Below are 21230 nucleotides of genomic sequence, written 5' to 3'. Positions count from 1 at the left end.
CCCAAAGGCGCTAGGAGACGAGAGAGAGACAGGGAACTCTTCCTATTAGTCCTAGCAGTAACTTCCAAGGTGTTTCAGTCGCACGAGATGAGTTTTGCAAGCGTTCCTTAGAGACTAAGCATAAGAGGACCAAAGCGAGACCCAAATTGGAATTTGGGCCCAAAAGCGCCAGGAGGCGAGAGGGAGGCACGAAACTCTTCCTATTAGTCCTAGCAATCACTTCCAAGGTGTGCAGTGGCCTGAGATGAGTTTGCATGCATTCTTTAGCGTCTTAGCAAGAAAGGACCCAGGCGAGACCCAAATTGAAATTTGGGCCCAAAGGCGCCGGGAGGCGAGAGAGAGACAGGGAACTCCTTCTATTAGTCCTAGAAGTCACTTCCAAGGTGTTTCAGAGGCACGAGATGAGTTTGCACGCGTTCCTTAGTGTCTGAGCAAGAGAGGACCAAGGCGAGACCCAAATTGGGGTTTGGGCCCAAAGGCGCCAGGAGGCGAGAGAGAGACAGGGAACTCTTCCTATTAGTCCTAGCAGTCACTTCCAAGGTGTTTCAGTGGCCCAAGATGAGTTTTACACGCGTTCCTTAGCGATTATGCAAAAGAGGACCCAGGTGAGACCCAAATAGGAATTTAGTGCCAAAGGCGCCAGGAGGTGAGAGAGAGAGAGGGAGCTCTTTCTTTTAGTCCTAGCAGTCACTTCCAAGGTGTGCAGTGGCCTGAGATGAGTTTGCATGCATTCTTTAGCGTCTTAGCAAGAAAGGACCCAGGCGAGACCCAAATTGTAATTTGGGCCCAAAGGCGCCAGTTGGCGAGAGAGAGACAGGGAACTCTTTCTATTAGTCCTAGCAGTTAGTTCCAAGGTGTTTCAGTGGCCTGAGATGAGTTTTGAATGCTTTCCTTAGCGACTAAGCAAAAGAGGACCCAGGCGAGACCCAAATTGTAATTTGGGCCCAAAGGCGCCAGGAGGCAAGAGAGGGACACGGAACTCTTCTTATTAGTCCTCGCAGTCACTTCCAAGGTATTTCAGTGGCCCGAGATGGGTTTTGCATGTGTTCCTTAGCGACTATGCAAAAGAGGACCCAGGCGAGACCCAAATAGGAATTTAGTCCCAAAGGAGCCAGGAGGCGAGAGAGAGAGAGGGAGCTCTTTCTTTTAGTCTTAGCAGTCACTTCCAAGGAGTTTCAGTGGCCTGAGATGAGTTTTGCATGCATTCCTTAGCGACTAAGCAAAAGAAGACCCAGGCGAGACCCAAATTAGAATTTGGGCCCAGAGGCGCCAGGAGGCGAGAGAGAGACATGGAACTGTTCCTATTAGTCCTAGCAGTCACTTCCAAGGTGTTTCAGTGGCCCGAGATGAGTTTTGCACGCTTTCCTTAGCGACTATCCAAAAGAGGACCCAGGCGAGACCCAAATTAGAATGTGGGCCCAAAGGCGCCAGGAGGCGAGCGAGAGATAGGGAACTGTTCCTATTAGTCCTAGCAGTAACTTCCAAGGTGTTTTAGTGGCGCAAGATGAGTTTTGCATGCTTTCCTTAGCGACTAAGCAAAAGAGGACCTAGGCGAGACCCAAATTGTAATTTGGGCCCAAAGGCGCCAGGAGGCAAGAGAGGGACACGGAACTCTTCCTATTAGTCCTAGCAGTCACTTCCAAGGTGTTTCAGTAGCCCGAGATGAGTTTTGCAAGCGTTCCTTAGCGACTAAGCAAAAGAGGACCCAGGCGAGAGCCCAATTAAAATTTGGGCCCAAAGGCGCCAAGACGCGAGAGGGAGACAGGGAACTCTTCCTATTAGTCCTAGCAATCACTTCCAAGGTGTTTCAGTGGCCCGAGATGAGTTTTGCACGCTTTCCGTAGCGACTAGGCAAAAAAGGACCAAGGCGAGACACAAATTAGAATTTGGGCCCAAAGGCGCCAGGAGGCTAGAGAGAGACAGGGAACTGTTCTTATAAGTCCTAGCAGTCACTTCCAAGGTGTTTCAGTGGCCCAAGATGAGTTTTGCACGCTTTCCTTAGCGACTATGTAAAAGAGCACCTAGGCGAGACCCAAATTGGAATTTGGGCCCAAAGGCGCCACGAGGTGAGAGAGAGAGAGGGAGCCCTTTCTATTAGTCCTAGCAGTCACTTCCAAGGTGTTTCAGTGGCCAGAGATGAGTTTTGTACGCGTTCTTAGCGACTAAGCAAAAGGGTACCTAAGCGAGACACAAATTAGAATTTGGGCCCAAAGGCGGCAGGAGGCGAGAGAGAGACAGGGAACTGTACCTACTAGTCTTAGCAGTCACTTCCAAGGTGTTTCAGTGGCCCGAGATGAGTTTTGCACGCTTTCCTTAGCGACTAAGTAAAAGAGTACTCAGGCGAGACCCAAATTGGAATTTGGGCCAAAAGGCGGCAGCAGGCGAGAGAGAGACAGGGAGCTCTTCCTACTAGTCCTAGCAGTCACTTCCAAAGTGTTTCAGTGGCCTGAGATGAGTTTTGCAGGCGTTCCTTAGCGACCAAGCAAAAGAGGACCCAGGCGACACCGAAATTGGAATTTAGGCCCTAAGGTGCCAGGAGGCGAGAGAGAAATAGGGAGCTCTTCCTATTAGTCCTAGCAATCACTTCCAAGGTGTTTCATGGGCCCGAGAGGAGTTTTGCACGCGTTCCATAGGGACTAAGCAAAAGAAAACCTAGGCGAGACCCAAATTGGAATTTCGGCCCAAAGGTGCCAGGAGGTGGGAAAGAGACAGGGAACTCTTCCTGTTAGTTCTAGGAGTCACTTCCAAGGTGTTTCAGTGGCCCGAGATAAGTTTTGAATGCGTTCCTTAGCGACTAAGTAAAAGAGGACCCAGGCGAGACCCAAATTGTAATTTAGGGCTAAAGGCGCCAGTAGGTGAGAGAGAGACAGAGAACTCTTCCTAATAGTCCTAGCAGTCACTTCTAAGGTGTTTCAGTGGCTTGAGATGAGTTTTGCATGCTTTCCTTATCGACTAAGCAAAAGAGGACCCAGGCGAGACCCAAATTGGAATTTGGACCCAAAGGGGCCAGGAGCGAGAGAGAAACAGGGAATTCTTCCTATTAGTCCTAGCAGTCACTTCCAAGGTGTTTCAGTGGACTAGTATAAGTTTTGCACGCGTTCCTTAGGAACTATGCAAAAGAGGACCCAGGCGAGCCCCAAATTGGAATGTGGGCCCAAAGACGGCAGAAGGCGAGAAAGAGACTGGGAGCTCTTACTATTAGTCCTACGAGTCACTTCCAAGGTATTTGAGTGGACCGAGATGGGTTTTGCACACGTTCCGAGATGAGTTTTGCACGCGTTCCATAGGGACTAAGCAAAAGAAGACCTAGGCGAGACCCAAATTGGAATTTCGGCCCAAAGGTGCCAGGAGGTGAGAAAGAGACAGGGAATTCTTCCTATTAGTCCTAGGAGTCACTTCCAAGGTGTTTAAGTGGCCCGAGATGAGTTTTGCACGCGTTCCTTAGCGACTAAGCAAAAGAGGTCCCAGGCAAGACCCAAATTGGAATTTCGGCCCAAAGGCGTTGGGAGGTGAAAGAGAGACAGGGACCTCCTCCTATTAGTCCTAGCAGTCACTTCCAAGGTGTTTCAGTGGCCTGGCATGAGTTTTGCAGGTGTTCCTTAGCGACTAAGCAAAAGAGGACTCAGGCGAGACCCAAATTGGCATTTGGGCCCAAAGGCAGCAGGAGGCGAAAGAGAGACAGGGAGCTCTTCCTATTAGTCCTAGGAGTCACTTCCAAGGTGTTTCAGTGGCCTGAGATGAGTTTTGCAAGCCTTCCTTAGCGACTAAGCAAAAGAGGACCCAGGCGAGGCCCAAATTGGAATTAGGGCCCAAAAGCGGCAGAAGGCGAGATAGAGACTGGGAGCTCTTCCTATTAGTCCTACGAGTCACTTCCAAGGTATTTGAGTGGACCGAGATGGGTTTTGCACACGTTCCGAGATGAGTTTTGCACGCGTTCCTTAGCGACTAAGCCAAAGAGGCCAAGGACGAGACCCAAATTGGAATTGGGCCTAAAGGCGCCAAGAGTCGAGAGAAAGACAGGGAACTGTTCTTATAAGTCCTAGTAGTTACTTCCAAGGTGTTTCAGTGGGCCGAGATGAGTTTTGCACGCGTTCCTTAGCGACTAAGCAAAAGAGGACCCCGGCGAGACCCAAATTGTAATTTGGGCCCAAAGGCGCCAGGAGGCGAGAGAGAGACAGGGAACTCTTCCTATTAGTCCTAGCCGTCACTTCCAAAGGGTTTTAGTGGCTCGAGATAAGTTTTGCACGCGTTGCTTAGGGACTAAGCAAAAGAGGACCCAGGCGAGACCCAAATTGGAATTTGGGTCCAAAGGCGCCAGGAGACAACGGAGAGACAGGGAACTCTTCCTATTAGTCCCAAAACTTACTTCCAAGGTTTCTCAGTGGCTCGATATGAGTTTTGCACGCTTTCCTTAGCGACTAAGGAAAAGAGGACCCCGGCGAGACACAAATTAGAATTTGGGCCCAAAGGTGGCAGGAGGCGAGAGAGAGACACAAGGAACTCTTCATATTAGTCCTAGCAGTCACTTCCAAGGTGTTTCAGTGGCCCGAGATGAGTTTTGCACACGTTCCTTAGCGACTAAGCAAAAAAGGACCCAGGCGAGACCCAAATTGGAATTTGGGTCAAAGGCGCCAGGAGACGAGAGAGAGATAGGGAACTCTTCTTATTTATCCTAGCAGTCACTTCCAAGGTGTTTCAGTGGCCCTAGATGAGTTGTGCACGCTTTCCTTAGCGATTAAGTAGAAGAGGACCCAAGCGAGACCCAAATTGGAATTTGTGACCAACGGCGCCTGGAGGAGAGAGAGAGATAGGGAACTCTTCCTATTAGTCCTAGCAGTCACTTCCAAGGAGTTTCAGTGGTTTGGGATGACTTTTCCACGCGTTCCTTAGCGACTAAGCAAAACAGGACTCAGGCGAGACCCAAACTGGAATTTGGGCTCAAAGGCGGCAGGAGCCGAGAGAGAGACAGGGATCTCTTCCTATTAGTCCTAGCAGTCACTTCCAAGGTGTTTCAGTGGCCCGAGATGAGTTTTACTCGCATTCCTTAGCGACTAAGCAAAAGAGGACCCACGCGAGACCCAAATTGTAATTTTGGCCCAAAGGCGCCAGGAGCCGAGAGAGAGACAGGGAACTATTCCTGTTAGTCCTAGTCGTCACTTTCAAAGTGTTTTAGTGGCCCGAGATAAATTTTGCACGTGTTCCTTAGGGACTAAGCAAAAGAAGATCCAGACGAGACCCAAATTCGAATGTGGGACCAAACGCGCCAGGAGGCGAGAGAGAGACACGGAACTCTTGCTATTAGTCCTAGCAATCACTTCCAAGGTGTTTCAGTGGCCCGAGATGAGTTTTGCACACGTTCCTTAGTGACTAAGCAAAAGAGGACCCAGGCGAGACCCATATTGGAATTTGGGTCCAAAGGCGCTAGGAGACGAGAGAGAGACAGGGAACTCTTCCTATTTATCCTAGCACTCACTTCCAAGCTGTTTCAGTGGCCCTAGATGAGTTTTGCACGCTTTCCTTAGCGACTAAGCAAAAGAGGACCCAAGCGAGACCCAAATTGGAATGTGGGCCCAAAGGCGCTAGGAGGCGAGAGAGAGACACGGAACTCTTCCTATTAGTCCTAGCAGTCACTTCCAAGGTGTTTCAATTGCCCGAGATGAGTTTTGCACGCTTTCCTTAGCGACTAAGCAAAAGAGGACCCAAGCGAGACCCAAATTGGAATTTCTGCCCAAAGGCGCCAGGAGGCAAAAGGGAGACAGGCAACTCTTCCTATTTATCCTAGCAGTCACTTCTAAGGTGTTTCAGTGGCCGTAGATGAGTTTTGCACGCTTTCCTTAGCGACTAAGCAAAAGAGGAACCAGGCGTGACCCGAATTAGAATTTGGGCCCAAAGGCGCTAGGAGGTGAGAGAGAGACACAGAACACTTCCTATTTGTCCTAGCAGTGACTTCCAAGGTGTCTTAGTGGCCTGAGATGAGTTTTGCACGCTTTCCTTAGCGACTAAGCAAAAAAGAAACCAGGCGAGACCCAAATTAGAATTTGGGCCCAAAGGAGCTAGGAGGCGAGAGAGAGACACAGAACTCTTCCTATTTGTCCTAGCAGTCACTTCCAAGGTGTTTTAGTGGCCCGAGATTAGTTTTGCACGCGTTCCTTAGCGACTAAGCAAAAGAAAACCCACGTGAGACCCAAATTGTAATTTGGGCCTAAAGGCGCCAGGAGGCTTGAGAGAGATAGGGAACTCTTCCTATTAGTCCTAGCAGTCACTTCCAAAGTGTTTCAGTGGCCAAAGATGAGTTTTGCACGCGTTCCATAGGAACTAAGCAAAAGAGGACCCAGGCGAGACCCAAACTGAAATTTGGGCCCAAAGGCGGCAGGAGGTGAGAAAGAGGCAGGGAACTCTTCCTATTAGTCCTAGCAGTGACTTCCAAGGTTTTTCAGTGGCCCGAGATGAGTTTTGCATGCGTTCCTTGGCGACTAAGTAAAAGAGGACCCAGGCGAGACCCAAATTGGAATTTGGGCCCAAAGGCGCCGGGAGGCGAGAGAGAGACAGGGAACTCTTCCTCTTAGTCCTAGCAGTCACTTCCAAGGTGTTTCAGGGGTTCGGGATGAGCTTTGCACGCGCTCCTTAGCGACTAAGCGAAAGAGGACTCACGCGAGACCCAAATTGGAATTTGGGCCCAAAGGAGGCAGGAGACGAGAGAGAGACAGCGAGGTCTTCCTATTAGTCCTAGCCGTCACTTCCAAGGTGTTTCAGTGGCCCAAGATGAGTTTTGCATGCGTTCCTTAGCGACTAAGCAAAAGAGGACCCAGGCGAGACCCAAATTGGAATTTTGGCCCAAAGGCTGTAGGAGGTGAGAAAGAGGCAGGGAACACTTCCTATTAGTCCTAGCAGTCACTTCTAAGGTGTTTCAGTTGCCTGAGATGAGTTTTGCACCCGTTCCTTAGTGACTAAGCAAAAGAGGACTCAGGCGAGACCCAAATTGGAATTTGGGACCAAAGGTGGCAGGAGGCGAGAGAGAGAGACAGGGAGCTCTTCCTATTAGTCCTAGCAGTCACTTCGAAGGTGTTTTAGTGGCCCGAGATGAGTTTTGCACGCGTTCCTTAGCGACTAATAAAAAAAAGACGCACGCGAGACCCAAATTGTAATTTGGGCGCAAAGGCGCATGGAGACGAGAGAGAGATAGGGAACTCTTGCTATTAGTCCTAGTAGGCACTTCCAAAATGTTTCAGCGGTTCGAAATGAGCTTTGCGCGCGTTCCTTAGCGACTAAGCAAAAGAGGACTCAGGCGAGCCCCAAATTGGAATTTGGGCCCAAAGGAGGCCGAAGGCGAGAGAGAGATAGCGAGCTCTTCCTATTAGTCCGTCACTTCCAAAGTGTTTCAGTGGCCCGAGATAAGTTTTGCACGCGTTCCATAGGGACTAAGCAAAAGAGGACCCAGGCGACACCCAAATTGTAATTTGGGACCAAAGGCGCCTGGAGGCGAGAGAGAGACAGGGAACTCTTCCTGTTAGTCGTAGCCGTCACTTCCAAAGTGTTTCAGTGGCCCGAGACAAGTTTTGCACGTGTTCCTTAGGGACTAAGCAAAAAAGGACCCAGGCGAAACCCAAATTGGAATTTGGGCCCAAAGGCGCCAGGAGACGACATAGAGACAGGGAATTCTTCCTATTAGTCCCTGCAGTCACTTCCAAGGTTTCTCAGTGGCTCGATATGAGTTTTGCACGCTTTCCTTAGCGACTAAGCAAAAGAGGACCCAGGCGAGACCCAAATTGGAATTTGGGTCCAAATCCGCCAGGAGACGAGACAGAGACAGGGAACTGTTCCTATTAGTCCTAGCAGTCACTTCCAAGGGGTTTTAGTGGCCCGAGATGAGTTTTGCACGCGTTCCTTAGCGACTAAGCAAAAGAGGACCCAGGCGAGACCCAAAGTGAAATTTGGGCCCAAAGGCGCCTGGAGACGACAGAGAGAGAGGGAACTCTTCCTATTAGTCCTAGCAGTCACTTCCAAGGTGTCTCAGTGGCCCGGGATGAGTTTTCCACGCGTTCCTGAGCGACTAAGAGAAAGAGAACTCAGGCGAAACGCAAATTAGAATTTGGACCCAAAGCCGCTAGGAGGCGAGAGAGAGACACAAAAGTCTTCCTATTAGTCCTAGCAGTCACTTCCAAGGTGTTTCAGTGGCCCGAGATGAGTTTTGCACGCGTTCCTTAGTGACTAAGCAAAAGAGGACCCAGGCGAGACCTAAATTGGAATTTGGACCCAAAGGGGCCAGGAGGCGAGAGAGAGACAGGGAACTCTTCCTATTAGTCCTAGCAGTCACTTCTAAAGTGTTTCAGTGGCCCGAGATGAGTTTTGCACCCGTTCCTTAGTGACTAAGCAAAAGAGGACTCAGGCGTGACCGAAATTGGAATTTGGGCCCGAAGGCGGCAGGGGGCGAGAGAGAGAGACAGAGAACTTTTCCTATTAGTCCTAGCAGTCACTTCCAAGGGGTTTCAGTGGCCAGAGAAGAGTTTTGCACGCGTTCCTTAGGGACTAACAAAAAGAGGACCTAGGCGAGACCCAAATTGGAATTTGGGCCCAAAGGCGCAAGGAGGCGAGAGAGAGACAGGGAGCTCTTCCTATTATTCCTAGAAGTCACTTCCAAGGGGTTTCAGCGGCCCGAGATGAGTTTTGAACGCTTTCCTTAGCGACTAAGCAAAAGAGACACAGGCGAGACCCAAATTGGAATTTGGGCCCAAATGTTCCAGGAGGCGAGAGAGAAACAGGGAACTCTTCCTATTAGTCCTATGAATCACTTCCAAGGTTTCTCAGTGGCTCGAGATGAGTTTTGCACGCTTTCCTTAGCGACTAAGCAAAAGAGGACCGAGGCGAAACCCAAATTGGAATTTAGGCCCAAAGGCGGCAAAAGGTCAAAAAAGGCAGGGAACTCTTCCTATTAGTCCTATCAGTCACTTCTAAGGTGTTTTAGTGGCCCGAAATCAGTTTTGCAAACTTTTCTTAGCGACTAAGCAAAAGATGACCCAGGCGAGACCCAAATTGGAATTTGGGCCCAAAGGCGGCTGGAGGTGAGAAAGAGACAGAGAACTCTTCCTATTAGTCCTACCAGTCACTTCCAAGGTGTTTCAGTGGCCCGAGATGAGTTTTGCATGCATTCTTTAGTGACTAAGCAAAGGAGGACCCACGCAAGACCCAAATTGTAATTTGTGCCTAAAGGCGCCAGGAGACGAGAGAGAGACAGGGAAGTGTTCCTATTAGTCCTAGCAGTCACTTCCAAGGTGTTTCAGTGGCCCGAGAAGAGTTTTGCACTTGTTCCTTAGTGACTAAGCAAAAGAGGACTCAGCCGAGACCGAAATTGGAATTTGGGCCCTAAGGCGGCAGGGGGCGAGAGAGAGAGACAGAGAGCTCTTCCTATTAGTCCTAGCAGTCACTTCCAAGGTGTTTCAGTGGACCGAGATGAGTTTTGCACGCGTTCCTTAGCGACTAAGCAAAAGAGGAGCCAGGCGAGACCGAAATTGTAATTTGGACCTAAAGGCGCCAGGAGGCGAGAGAGAGAAGGGAACTCTTCCTATTAGTCCTAGCAGTCACTTCCAAAGTTTTTCAGTGGCCAGAGATGAGTTTTGCACGCGTTCCTTAGCAACTAAGCAATAGAGGACGCAGACGAGACCCAAATTGGATTTTGGGCCCAAACGCGCCAGGAGACGACAGAGAGTCAGGGAACTCTTCTTATTAGTCCTAGCAGTAACTTCCAAGGTGTTTCAGTGGGTCGAGATGAGTTTTGCACGCTTTCCTTAGCGACTGAGCAAAAGAGGACCCAGGCGAGACCCAAATTGGAATGTGGGCTCAAATACACCGGGAAGCGAGAGAGAGACAGGGAACTCTTCCTATTAGTCCTTGTAATCACTTCCAAGGTGTTTCAGTGGCCCAAGATGAGTTTTGCAAACGTTCGTTAGCGACTAAGCAAAAGAGCACCCAGGCGAGACCCAAATTGAAATTCGGGCCCAAAGGCGCTAGGACGCGAGAGAGAGAAAGGGAACTCTTCCTATTTGTCCTAGCAGTCACTTCCAAGGGGTTTCAGTGGCCTAAGATGAGTTTTGCAAGCGTTCGTTAACGACTAAGCAAACGAGGACCCAGGCGAGACCTATATTGTAATTTGGGCCCAAAGGCGCCAGAAGGCGAGAGAGAGATACGGAACTCTTCCTTTTAGTCCTAGCAGTTACTTCCAAGGTGTTTCAGTGGCTTGAGATGAGTTTTGCACGCTTTCCTTAGCGACTAAGCTAAAGAGGACCCAGGCGACACCCAAATTGGAATTTGGGCTCAAATACGCTGGGAGGCGAGAGAGAGACAGGGAGTTCTTCCTATTAGTCCTACCAGTCAACTTCAAGGGGTTTCAGTGGCCCAAGATGAGTTTTGCAAGCGTTCGTTAACGACTAAGCGAAAGAGGACCCAGGCGAGACCCAAATTGGAATTTTGCCCAAAGGTGCCAGGACATGAGAGAGAGACACTGAACTCTTTCTATTAGTCCTAGCAGTAACTTCCAAGGTGTTTCAGTGGCTAGAGATGAGTTTTGCACGCTTTCCTTAGCGACTAAGCAAAAGAGGACCCAGGCGAGACCCAAATTTGAATTTGGGCCCAAAGGCGCTAGGAGACGAGAGAGAGACAGGAAGTTCTTCCTATTAGTCCTAGCAGTCACTTCCAAGGTGTGTCAGTGGCCCGAGATGAGTTTTGCACGCGTTCCTTAGGGACTAAGCAAAAGAGGACCCAGGCGAAACCCAAATTGGAATTTTGGCCCAAAGGTGCCAGGACATGAGAGAGAGACACTGAACTCTTTCTATTAGTCCTAGCAGTCACTTCCAATGTGTTTCAGTGGCCCGAGATGAGTTTTTCACGCGTTCCTTAGCGAGTAAGAAAAAGAGGACCCAAGCGAGACCCAAATGGAAATTCGGGCGCAAAGGCGCTAGAAGATGAGAGAGAGACAGGGAACTCTTGCTATTAGTCCTAGCAGTCACTTCCAAGGTGTTCCAGTGGCCCGGGATGAGTTTTACATGAGTTCCTTAGCGACTAAGCAAAAGAGGACCCAAGCGAGACCCAAATTGAAATTCGGGCCCAAAGGCGCCAGGAGGCGAGAGAGAGACAGGGAACTCTTCCTAGTAGTCCTAGCAGACACTTCCAAGGTGTTTCGGTGGCCACTTCCAAGGTTTTTTGGTCGCCCCAAATGAGTTTTGCACGCGTTCCTTAGGTACTAAGCAAAAGAAGACCCAGGCGAGAGCTAAATTGGAATTTGGGCCCAAAGGCGCCAGAAGGCGAGAAAGAAACAGGGAACTGTTCCTATAACTTCTAACAGTCACTTCCAAGGTGTGTCAGTGGCCCAAGATGAGTTTTGGACGCGTTCCTTAGCGACTAAGCAAACGAGGACCCAGGCGAGACCCAAATTGAAATTTGGGCCCAAAGGCGTCAGGAGGCGGGAGAGAGAAAGGGAACTCTTCCTATTATTCCTAGTAGTCACTTCCATGGTTTTTCGGTGGCCCGAGATGAGTTTTGTACGCTTTCCTTAGCGACTAAGCAAAGGAGGACCCAGGCGAGACCCAAATTGGAATTTGGGCCCAAAGGCGCAAGGAGACGACAGAGAGACAGGGAACTGTTCCTATAACTCCTAGCAGTCACTTCCAAGGCGTTTCAGTGGCCCGAGATGAGTTTTGCCCTCTTTTCGAGATGAGTTTTGCACTTCTTAGCGACTAAGCAAAAGAGGACCCAGGCGAGACCTAAATTGGAATTTGGGCCCAAAGGCGCTAGGAGGCGAGAGAGAGATACTGAGCTCTTCCTATTAGTCCTAGCAGTCATTTTCAAGGTATTTCAGTGGCCCGAGATGAGTTTTGCACGCGTTCCTTAGCGGCTAGGGAAAAGTGGACCAAAGCGAGACCCAAATTAGAATTTGGGCCCAAAGGCGGCAGAGGCGAGAGAGAGACAGGGAGCTCTTCCTAGTAGTCCTAGCAGACACTTCCAAGGTGTTTCGGTGGCCACTTCCAAGATTTTTTGGTCGCCCCAAATGAGTTTTGCACGCATTCCTTAGGTACTAAGCAAAAGAAGACCCAGGCGAGACCTAAATTGGAATTTGGGCCCAAAGGCACCAGGAGGCGAGAAAGAAACAGGGAACTGTTCATATAACTTCTAACAGTCACTTCCAAGGTGTGTCAGTGGCCCAAGATGAGTTTTGGACGCGTTCCTTAGCGACTAAGCAAACGAGGACGCAGGCGAGACCCAAATTGAAATTTGGGCCCAAAGGCGTCAGGAGGCGGGAGAGAGAAAGGGAACTCTTCCTATTAGTCCGAGCAGTCACTTCCATGGTTTTTCGGTGGCCCAAGATGAGTTTTGTACGCTTTCCTTAGCGACTAAGCAAAGGAGGACCCAGGCGAGACCAAAATTGGAAATTGAGCCCAAAGGCGCAAGGAGACGACAGAGAGACAGGGAACTGTTCCTATAACTCCTAGCAGTCACTTCCAAGGCGTTTCAGTCGCCCGAGATGAGTTCTGCCCTCTTTTCGAGATGAGTTTTGCACTTCTTAGCGACTAAGCAAAAGAGGACCCAGGCGAGACCTAAATTGGAATTTGGGCCCAAAGGCGCTAGGAGGCGAGAGAGAGATACTGAGCTCTTCCTATTAGTCCTAGCAGTCATTTCCAAGGTGTTTCAGTGACCCGAGATAAGTTTTGCACGCATTCCTTAGCGACTAAGCAAAATAGGACCAAGGCGAGACCCAAATTAGAATTTGGGTCTAAAGGCGGCAGAGGCGAGAGAGAGACAGGGAGCTCTTCCTATTAGTCCTAGCAGTTATTTCCAAGGTGTTTCTGTGGCCCGAGATGAGTTTTGCACGCGTTCCTTAGCGGCTAGGGAAAAGTGGACCAAAGCGAGACCCAAATTAGAATTTGGGCCCAAAGGCGGCAGAGGCGAGAGAGAGACAGGGAGCTCTTCCTATTAGTCCTAGCAGTCATTTTCAAGGTGTTTCAGTGGGCCGAGATGAGTTTTGCACGCGTTCCTTAGCGGCTAGGGAAAAGTGGACCAAAGCGAGACCCAAATTAGAATTTGGGCCCAAAGGCGGCAGAGGCGAGAGAGAGACAGGGAGCTCTTCCTATTAGTCCTAGCAGTCATTTTCAAGGTGTTTCAGTGGCCCGAGATGAGTTTTGCACGCGTTCCTTAGCGACTAAGCAAAAGAGGATCAAGGCGAGACCCAAATTGGAATTTGGGCCGTAAGGCGCCAAGAGGAGAGAGAGAGATAGGGAACTCTTCCTATTAGTCCTAGCAGTCACTTCCAAGGTGTTTCGATGGCCCGATATGAGTTTTGCACACGTACCTTAGCAAGTAAGCAAAAGAGGACCCAGGCGAAACCCAAATTGGAATTTGGGCCCAAAGGCGCCAAGAGGCGAGAGAGAGACATGGAACTCTTCCTATTGGTCCTAACAGTCACATCCAAGGTGTTTCGGTGGCCCGAGATGAGTTTTCCACGCGTTCCTTAGCGACTAAGCAAAAGATGACCGAGGCGAGACCCAAATTGAAATTTGGGCCCAAAGGTGCCAGGAGGCGAGAGAGAGACGGGGAACTCTTCCTATTAGTCCTAGCAGTCACTTCCAAGGTGTTTCGGTGGCCCGAGATGAGTTTTGCACGCGTTCCTTAGCTACTAAGAAAAAGATGACCCAGGCGACACCCAAGTTGGAATTTGGGCCCAAAGGCGCCAGTAGGCGAGTAAGATACAGGGAACTCTTCCTGTTAGTCCTACCAGTCACTTCCAAGGTGTTTCGGTGGCCCGAGATGAGTTTTGCGCGCATTCCTTAGTGACTGAGCAAAAGAGGACCCAGGCGAGAACCAAATTGGAATTTGGGCACAAATGCTCCAGGAGACGAGAGAGAGACAGGGAACTCTTCCTATTAGTCCTAGCAGTAAATTCGAAGGTGTTTCGGTGGCCCGATATGAGTTGTGCACGCGTTTCGAGACCCAAATTGGAATTTGGGCCCTAAGGTGCCAGGAGGCGAGAGAGAGATAGGGAACTCTTCCTATTAGTCCTAGCAATCACTTTCAAGGTGTTTCGGTGGCCCGAGATGAGTTTTACGCGCATTCCTTAGCGACTAAGCAAAAGATGACCCAGGCGAGACTCAAATTGGAATTTGGACCCAAAGGCGCCAGGATGTGAGAGAGAGACAGGGAATTCTTCCGATTGGTCCTAGCAGTCACTTCCAAGGTGTTTTGGTGGCCCGAGATGCTTTTTGCGCGCATTCCTTATTGACTGAGCAAAAGAGGACCCAGGCGAGACCCAAATTGGAATTTGGGCCCAACGGCGCCAGGAGATGAGAGAGAGACAGGGAACTTTTCCTATTAGTCCTAGCAGTCAGTCCCTAGGTTTTTCAGTGCCTCAAAATGAGTTTTGCACGCGTTTCTCAGCAACTAAGCAAAAGAGGACCCAGGCGAGACCCAAATTGGAATTTAGGCCCAAAGGCGCAATGAGGCGAGAGAGAGACAGGGAACTCTTCCTATTTGTCCTAGTAGTCACTTCCAAGGTGTCTCAGTGGCTTGAGATGAGTTGTGCACGCGTTCCTTAGCGACCAAGCAAAAAATGACCCAAGCGAGAACCAAATTCGAATTTGAGTCTCGCGGCGCCAGGTGGCGAGAGAGAGACAGGGAACTCTTCCTATTAGTACGAGCAGTCACTTCCAAGGTGTTTCGGTGGCCCAAGATGAGTTTTGCACGCGTTCCATAGCGACTAAGCAAAAGAGGACCCAGGCGAGACCCAAGTTGGAATTTGGGCCCAAACGCGCCAGGAGGCGAGTAAGATACAGGGAACTCTTCCTATTAGTCCTACCAGTCACTTCCAAGGTGTTTCGGTGGCCCGAGATGGGTTTTGCGCGAATTCCCTAGTGACTGAGCAAACGAGGACCCAGGCGAGACCCAAATTGAAATTTGGGCCCAAGGGCGCCAGGAGGTGAGAGAGACACAGGGAACTCTTCGTATTAGTCCTAGCAGTCACTTCCAAGGTGTTTCGGTGGCCCGATATGAGTTGTGCACGCGTTCCTTACCAAATAAGAAAAAGAGGACCCACGCGAGACTTAAATTGGAATTTGGGCCCTAAGGTGCCAGGAGGCGAGAGAGAGATAGGGAACTCTTCCTATTAGTCCTAGCAATCACTTTCAAGGTGTTTCGGTGGCCCGAGATGAGTTTTGCGCGCATTCTTTAGCGACTAAGCAAAAGATGACCCAGGCGAGACCCAAATTGGAATTTGGGCCCAAAGGCGCCAGGATGCGAGAGACAGACAGGGAACTCTTCCGATTAGTCCTACCAGTCACTTCCAAGGTGTTTCGGTGGCCCGAGATGGGTTTTGCGCGAATTCCCTAGTGACTGAGCAAACGAGGACCCAGGCGAGACCCAAATTGAAATTTGGGCCCAATGGCGCCAGGAGGTGAGAGAGACACAGGGAACTCTTCGTATTAGTCCTAGCAGTCACTTCCAAGGTGTTTCGGTGGCCCGATATGAGTTGTGCACGCGTTCCTTACCAAATAAGAAAAAGAGGACCCACGCGAGACTTAAATTGGAATTTGGGCCCTAAGGCGCCAGGAGGCGAGAGAGAGATAGGGAAATCTTCCTATTAGTCCTAGCAGTCACTTCCAAGGTGTCTCAGTGGCTTGACAATAGTTTTGCACGCGTTCCTTAGCAACTAAGAAAAAGAGGACCCAAGCGAGACCCATATTGGAATTTGGGCCCAAAGCCGCCAGGAGGCAAAAGAGACACACTGAACTCTTCCTATTAGTCCTAGCAATCACTTTCAAGGTGTTTCGGTGGCCCGAGATGAGTTTTGCGCGCATTCCTTAGTGACTGAGCAAAAGAGGACCCAAGCGAGACCCAAATTGAAATTTACTCCCAATGGCGCCAGGAGGTTAGAGAGACACAGGGAACTCTTCCTATTAGTATGAGCAGTCACTTCCAAGGTGTTTCGGTGGCCCGAGATGAGTTTTGCGCGCATTCCTTAGTGACTGAGCAAAAGAGGACCCAGGCGAGACCTAAATTGAAATTTGGGCCCAATGGCGCCAGCAGTTGAGACAGACAAAGGGAACTCTTCCTATTAGTCCTAGCAGTCAGTTCGAAGGTGTTTCGGTGGCCCAATATGAGTTGTGCACGCGTTCCTTAGCAACTAAGAAAAAGAGGACCCACGCGAGACCCAAATTGAAATTTGGGCCCTAAGGTGCCAGGAGGCGAGAGAGAGATAGGGAACTCTTCTTATTAGTCCAAGCAATCACTTTCAAGGTGTTTCGGTGGTCCGAGATGAGTTTTGCGCGCATTCCTTAGCGACTAAGCAAAAGATGACCCAGGCGAGACCCAAATTGTAATTTGGGCCCAAAGGCGCCAGGATGCGAGAGAGAGACAGGGAACTCTTCCTATTAGTATGAGCAGTCACTTCCAAGGTGTTTTGGTGGCCCGAGATGAGTTTTGTGCGCATTCCTTAGTGACTGAGCAAAAGAGGACCCAGGCGAGACCCTAATTGGAATTTGGGCCCAACGGCGCCAGGAGGTGAGAGAGAGACAGGGTACTCTTCCTATAAGTCCTAGCAGTCAGTCCCAAGGTTTTTCAGTGCCTCAAATGAGTTTTGCACGCGTTTCTTAGCAACTAAGCAAAAGAGGACCTAGGCGAGACCCAAATTGGAATTTGGGCCCAAAGGCGCCATGAGGCGAGAGAGAGACAGGGAACTCTTCCTATTAGTCCTAGTAGTCACTTCCAAGGTGTCTCAGTAGCTTGAGATGAGTTGTGCACGCGTTCCTTAGCGACCAAGCAAAAAAGGACCCAGGCAAGACCAGAATTCGAATTTGGGTCCAGCGGCGCCAGGTGGCGAGAGAGAGACAGGGAACTCTTCCTATTAGTACGAGCAGTCACTTCCAAGGTGTTTCGGTGGCCCAAGATGAGTTTTGCACGCGTTCCTTAGCGACTAAGCAAAAGAGGACCCAGGCGAGACCCAAGTTGGAATTTGGGCCCAAATGCGCCAGGAGGCGAGTAAGATACAGGGAACTCTTCCTATTAGTCCTACCAGTCACTTCCAAGGTGTTTTGGTGGCCCGAGATGGGTTTTGCGCGCATTCCCTCGTGACTGAGCAAACGAGGACCCAGGCGAGACCCAAATTGAAATTTGGGCCCAATGGCGCCAGGAGGTGAGAGAGACACAGGGAACTCTTCGTATTAGTCCTAGCAGTCACTTCCAAGGTGTTTCGGTGGCCCGATATGAGTTGTGCACGCGTTCCTTACCAACTAAGAAAAAGAGGACCCACGCGAGACTTAAATTGGAATTTGGGCCCTAAGGCGCCAGGAGGCGAGAGAGAGATAGGAAACTCTTCCTATTAGTCCTAGCAGTCACTTCCAAGGTGTCTCAGTGGCTTGACAATAGTTTTGCACGCGTTCCTTAGCAACTAAGAAAAAGAGGACCCAAGCGAGACCCATATTGGAATTTGGGCCCAAAGCCGCCAGGAGGCAAAAGAGACACACTGAACTCTTCCTATTAGTCCTAGCAATCACTTTCAAGGTGTTTCGGTGGCCCGAGATGAGTTTTGCGCGCATTCCTTAGTGACTGAGCAAAAGAGGACCCAGGCGAGACCCAAATTGAAATTTGGGCCCAATGGCGCCAGGAGGTGAGAGAGACACAGGGAACTCTTCCTATTAGTATGAGCAGTCACTTCCAAGGTGTTTCGGTGGCCTGAGATGAGTTTTGCGCGCATTCCTTAGTGACTGAGCAAAAGAGGACCCAGGCGAGACACAAATTCGAATTTGGGTCCAGCGGCGCCAGGTGGTGAGATAGACACAGGGAACTCTTCCTATTAGTACGAGCAGTCACTTCCAAGGTGTTTCGGTGGCCCAAGATGAGTTTTGCATGCGTTCCTTAGCGACTAAGCAAAAGAGGACCCAGGCGAGACCCAAGTTGGAATTTGGGCCCAAACGCGCCAGGAGGCGAGTAAGATACAAGGAACTCTTCCTATTAGTCCTACCAGTCACTTCCAAGGTGTTTCGGTGGCCAGAGATGGGTTTTGCGCGCATTCCCTAGTGACTGAGCAAACGAGGACCCAGGCGAGACCCAAATTGAAATTTGGGCCCAATGGCGCCAGGAGGTGAGAGAGACACAGGGAACTCTTCGTATTAGTCTTAGCAGTCAGTTCCAAGGTGTTTCGGTGGCCCGATATGAGTTATGCACGCGTTCCTTACCAACTAAGAAAAAGAGGACCCACGCGAGACTTAAATTGGAGTTTGGGCCCTAAGGCGCCAGGAGGCGAGAGAGAGATAGGGAACTCTTCCTATTAGTCCTAGCAGTCACTTCCAAGGTGTCTCAGTGGCTTGACAATAGTTTTGCACGCGTTCCTTAGCAACTAAGAAAAAGAGGACCCAAGCGAGACCCATATTGGAATTTGGGCCCAAAGCCGCCAGGAGGCAAAAGAGACACACTGAACTCTTCCTATTAGTCCTAGCAATCACTTTCAAGGTGTTTCGGTGGCCCGAGATGAGTTTTGTGCGCATTCCTTAGTGACTGAGCAAAAGAGGACCCAGGCGAGACCCAAATTGGAATTTGGGCCCAATGGCGCCAGGAGGTGAGAGAGAGACAGGGAACTCTTCCTATTAGTCCTAGAAGTCAGTTCCAAGGTGTTTCGGTGGTCCGTGATGAGTTTTGCGCGCATTCCTTAGTGACTAAGCAAAAGAGGATCCAGGCGAGACCCAAATTGGAATTTGGGCCCAATGGCGCTAGGAGGTGAGAGAGAGACAGGAAACTCTTCCTATTAGTCCTAGCAGTCAGTCCCAAGGTTTTTCAGTGCCTCAAATTGAGTTTTGCACGCGTTTCTTAGCAACTAAGCAAAAGAGGTCCCAGGCGAGACCCAAATTGGAATTTGGGCTCAAAGGCGCCATGAGGCGAGAGAGAGACAGGGAACTCTTCCTATTAGTCCTAGTAGTCACTTCCAAGGTGTCTCAATGGCTTGAGATGAGTTGTGCACGCGTTCCTTAGCGACTAAGCAAAACAGGACCCAGGCGACACCCAAATTGAAAATTGGGCCCAAAGGCGCCAGGAGGCGAGAGAGAGATAGGAAACTCTTCCTATTAGTCCTAGCAGTCACTTCCAAGGTGTTTCAGTGGCTTGAGATGAGTTTTGCATGCGTTCCATAGCAACTAAGAAAAAGAGGACCCAAGCGAGGCCCAAATTGGAATTTGGGCCCAAAGCCGGCAGGAGGTGAGAGAGAGACACTAAACTCTTCCTATTAGTCCAAGCAGTCACTTCAAAGGTGTTTCAGTGGCCGGAGATGAGTTTTGCATGCATTCCTTAGCGACTAAGCAAAAGAGGACCCAGGCGAGACACGAATTAGAATTTGGGCCCAAAGGCGCCAGGATGCGAGAGAGAGACAGGGAACTCTTCCTATTAGTCCTACTAGTCACTTCCAAGGTGTTTTGATGGCCCGAAATAAGTTTTGCACGCGTTCCTGAGCGACTAAGCAAAAGATGACCCAGGCGAGACCTAAATTGGAATTTGGGCCCAAAGGCGCTAGGAAGCGAAAGAGAGACAGGGAACTCTTCCTATTAGTCCTAGCAGTCACTTCCAAGGTGTTTCGGTGGCCCAAGATGAGTTTTGCACGCGTTCCTTAGCGACAAAGCAAAAGAGGACCCAGGCAAGACCCAACTTGGAATTTAGGCCCAAAGGCGCCAGGAGGCCAATAAGATACAGGGAACTCTTCCTATTAGTCCTACCAGTCACTTCCAACATTTTTCGGTGGCCCGAGATGAGTTTTTGCGCGCATTCCTTAGTGACTGAGCAAAAGAGGACCAAGGCGACACCCAAATTGGAATTTCGGCCCAATGGCGACAGGAGGTGAGAGAGAGATAGGGAATTCTTCCTATTAGTCCTAGCAGTCAGTCCCAAGGTTTTTCTATGCCTCAAAATGAGTTTTGAACGCGTTTCTTAGCAACTCAGCAAAAGAGGACCCAGGCGAGACCCAAATTGGAATTTGGGCCCAATGGCGACAGGAGGTGAGAGAGAGATAGGGAACTCTTCCTATTAGTCCTAGCAGTCAGTCCCAAGGTTTTTCTATGCCTCAAAATGAGTTTTGAACGCGTTTCTTAGCAACTCAGCAAAAGAGGACCCAGGCGAGACCCAAATTGGAATTTGGGCCCAAAGGCGCCATGAGGCGAGAGAGAGACAGGGAACTCTTCCTATTAGTCCTAGTAGTCACTGCCAATGTGTCTCAGTGGCTTGAGATGAGTTGTGCACGCGTTCCTTAGCGACTCAGCAAAAGAGGACACAGGCGAGACCCAAATTCGAATTTGTGTCCAGTGGCGCCGGGAGGCGAGAGAAAGACAGGGAACTCTTCCTATTAGTACGAGCAGTCACTTCCAAGGTGTTTCGGTGCTCCAAAATGAGTTTTGCACGCGTTCCTTAGCGAGTAAGCAAAAGAGGACCCATGTGAAACCCAAATTGGAATTTGGGCCCAAAGGCGCCAGGAGGCGAGAGAGAGATAGGGAACTCTTCCAATTAGTCCTAGCAGTCACTTCCAAGGTGTTTTAGTGGCTTGAGATGAGTTTTGCACGCGTTCCTTAGCAATTAAGAAAAAGAGGACCCAAGCGAGACCCAAATTGGATTTTGGGCCCAAAGCCACCAGGAGGCGAGAGAGAGACACTGAACTCTTCCTATTAGTCCTACCAGTCACTTCCACGGTTTTTCGATGGCCCGAGATAAGTTTTGCGCGCATTACTTTGCACTGAGCAAAAGAGGACCCAGGCGAGACCGAAAATGGAATTTGGGCCCAAAGGCGCCAGGAGGCCAGAGAGAGACAGGGAACTCTTCCTATTAGTCCTAGGAGTCAGTTCCAAGGTGTTTTGGAGGCCCGATAAGAGTTTTTCACGCGTTCCTTAATGAATAAGCAAAAGAGGACCCAGGCGAGACCCAAATTGGAATTTGGGCCCAAAGGCGCCAGGAGGCGAAAGAGAGACAGGGAACTCTTCCTATTAGTCCTAGCAATCACTTCCAAGGTGTTTCTGTGGCCCAAGATGAGTTTTGCACGCGTTCCTTAGGGACTATGCAAAAGAGGACCGAGGCGAGACCTAAGTTGGAATTTGGGCCCAAAGGCGCCAGGAGCCGAGTAAGATACAGGGAATTCTTCCTATTAGTCCTAGATGTCACTTCCAAGGTGTTTCGGTGGCCCGAGATGAGTTTTGCATGCGTTCCTTAGTGATTAAGCAAAAGAGGAC

Source organism: Abrus precatorius, unplaced genomic scaffold, assembly GCF_003935025.1.
Source record: "Abrus precatorius isolate BTA unplaced genomic scaffold, Abrus_2018 Scaffold7, whole genome shotgun sequence".
In the NCBI taxonomy this organism is placed as follows: domain Eukaryota; kingdom Viridiplantae; phylum Streptophyta; class Magnoliopsida; order Fabales; family Fabaceae; genus Abrus; species Abrus precatorius.
Note: the sequence above shows the minus strand (reverse complement) of the source record.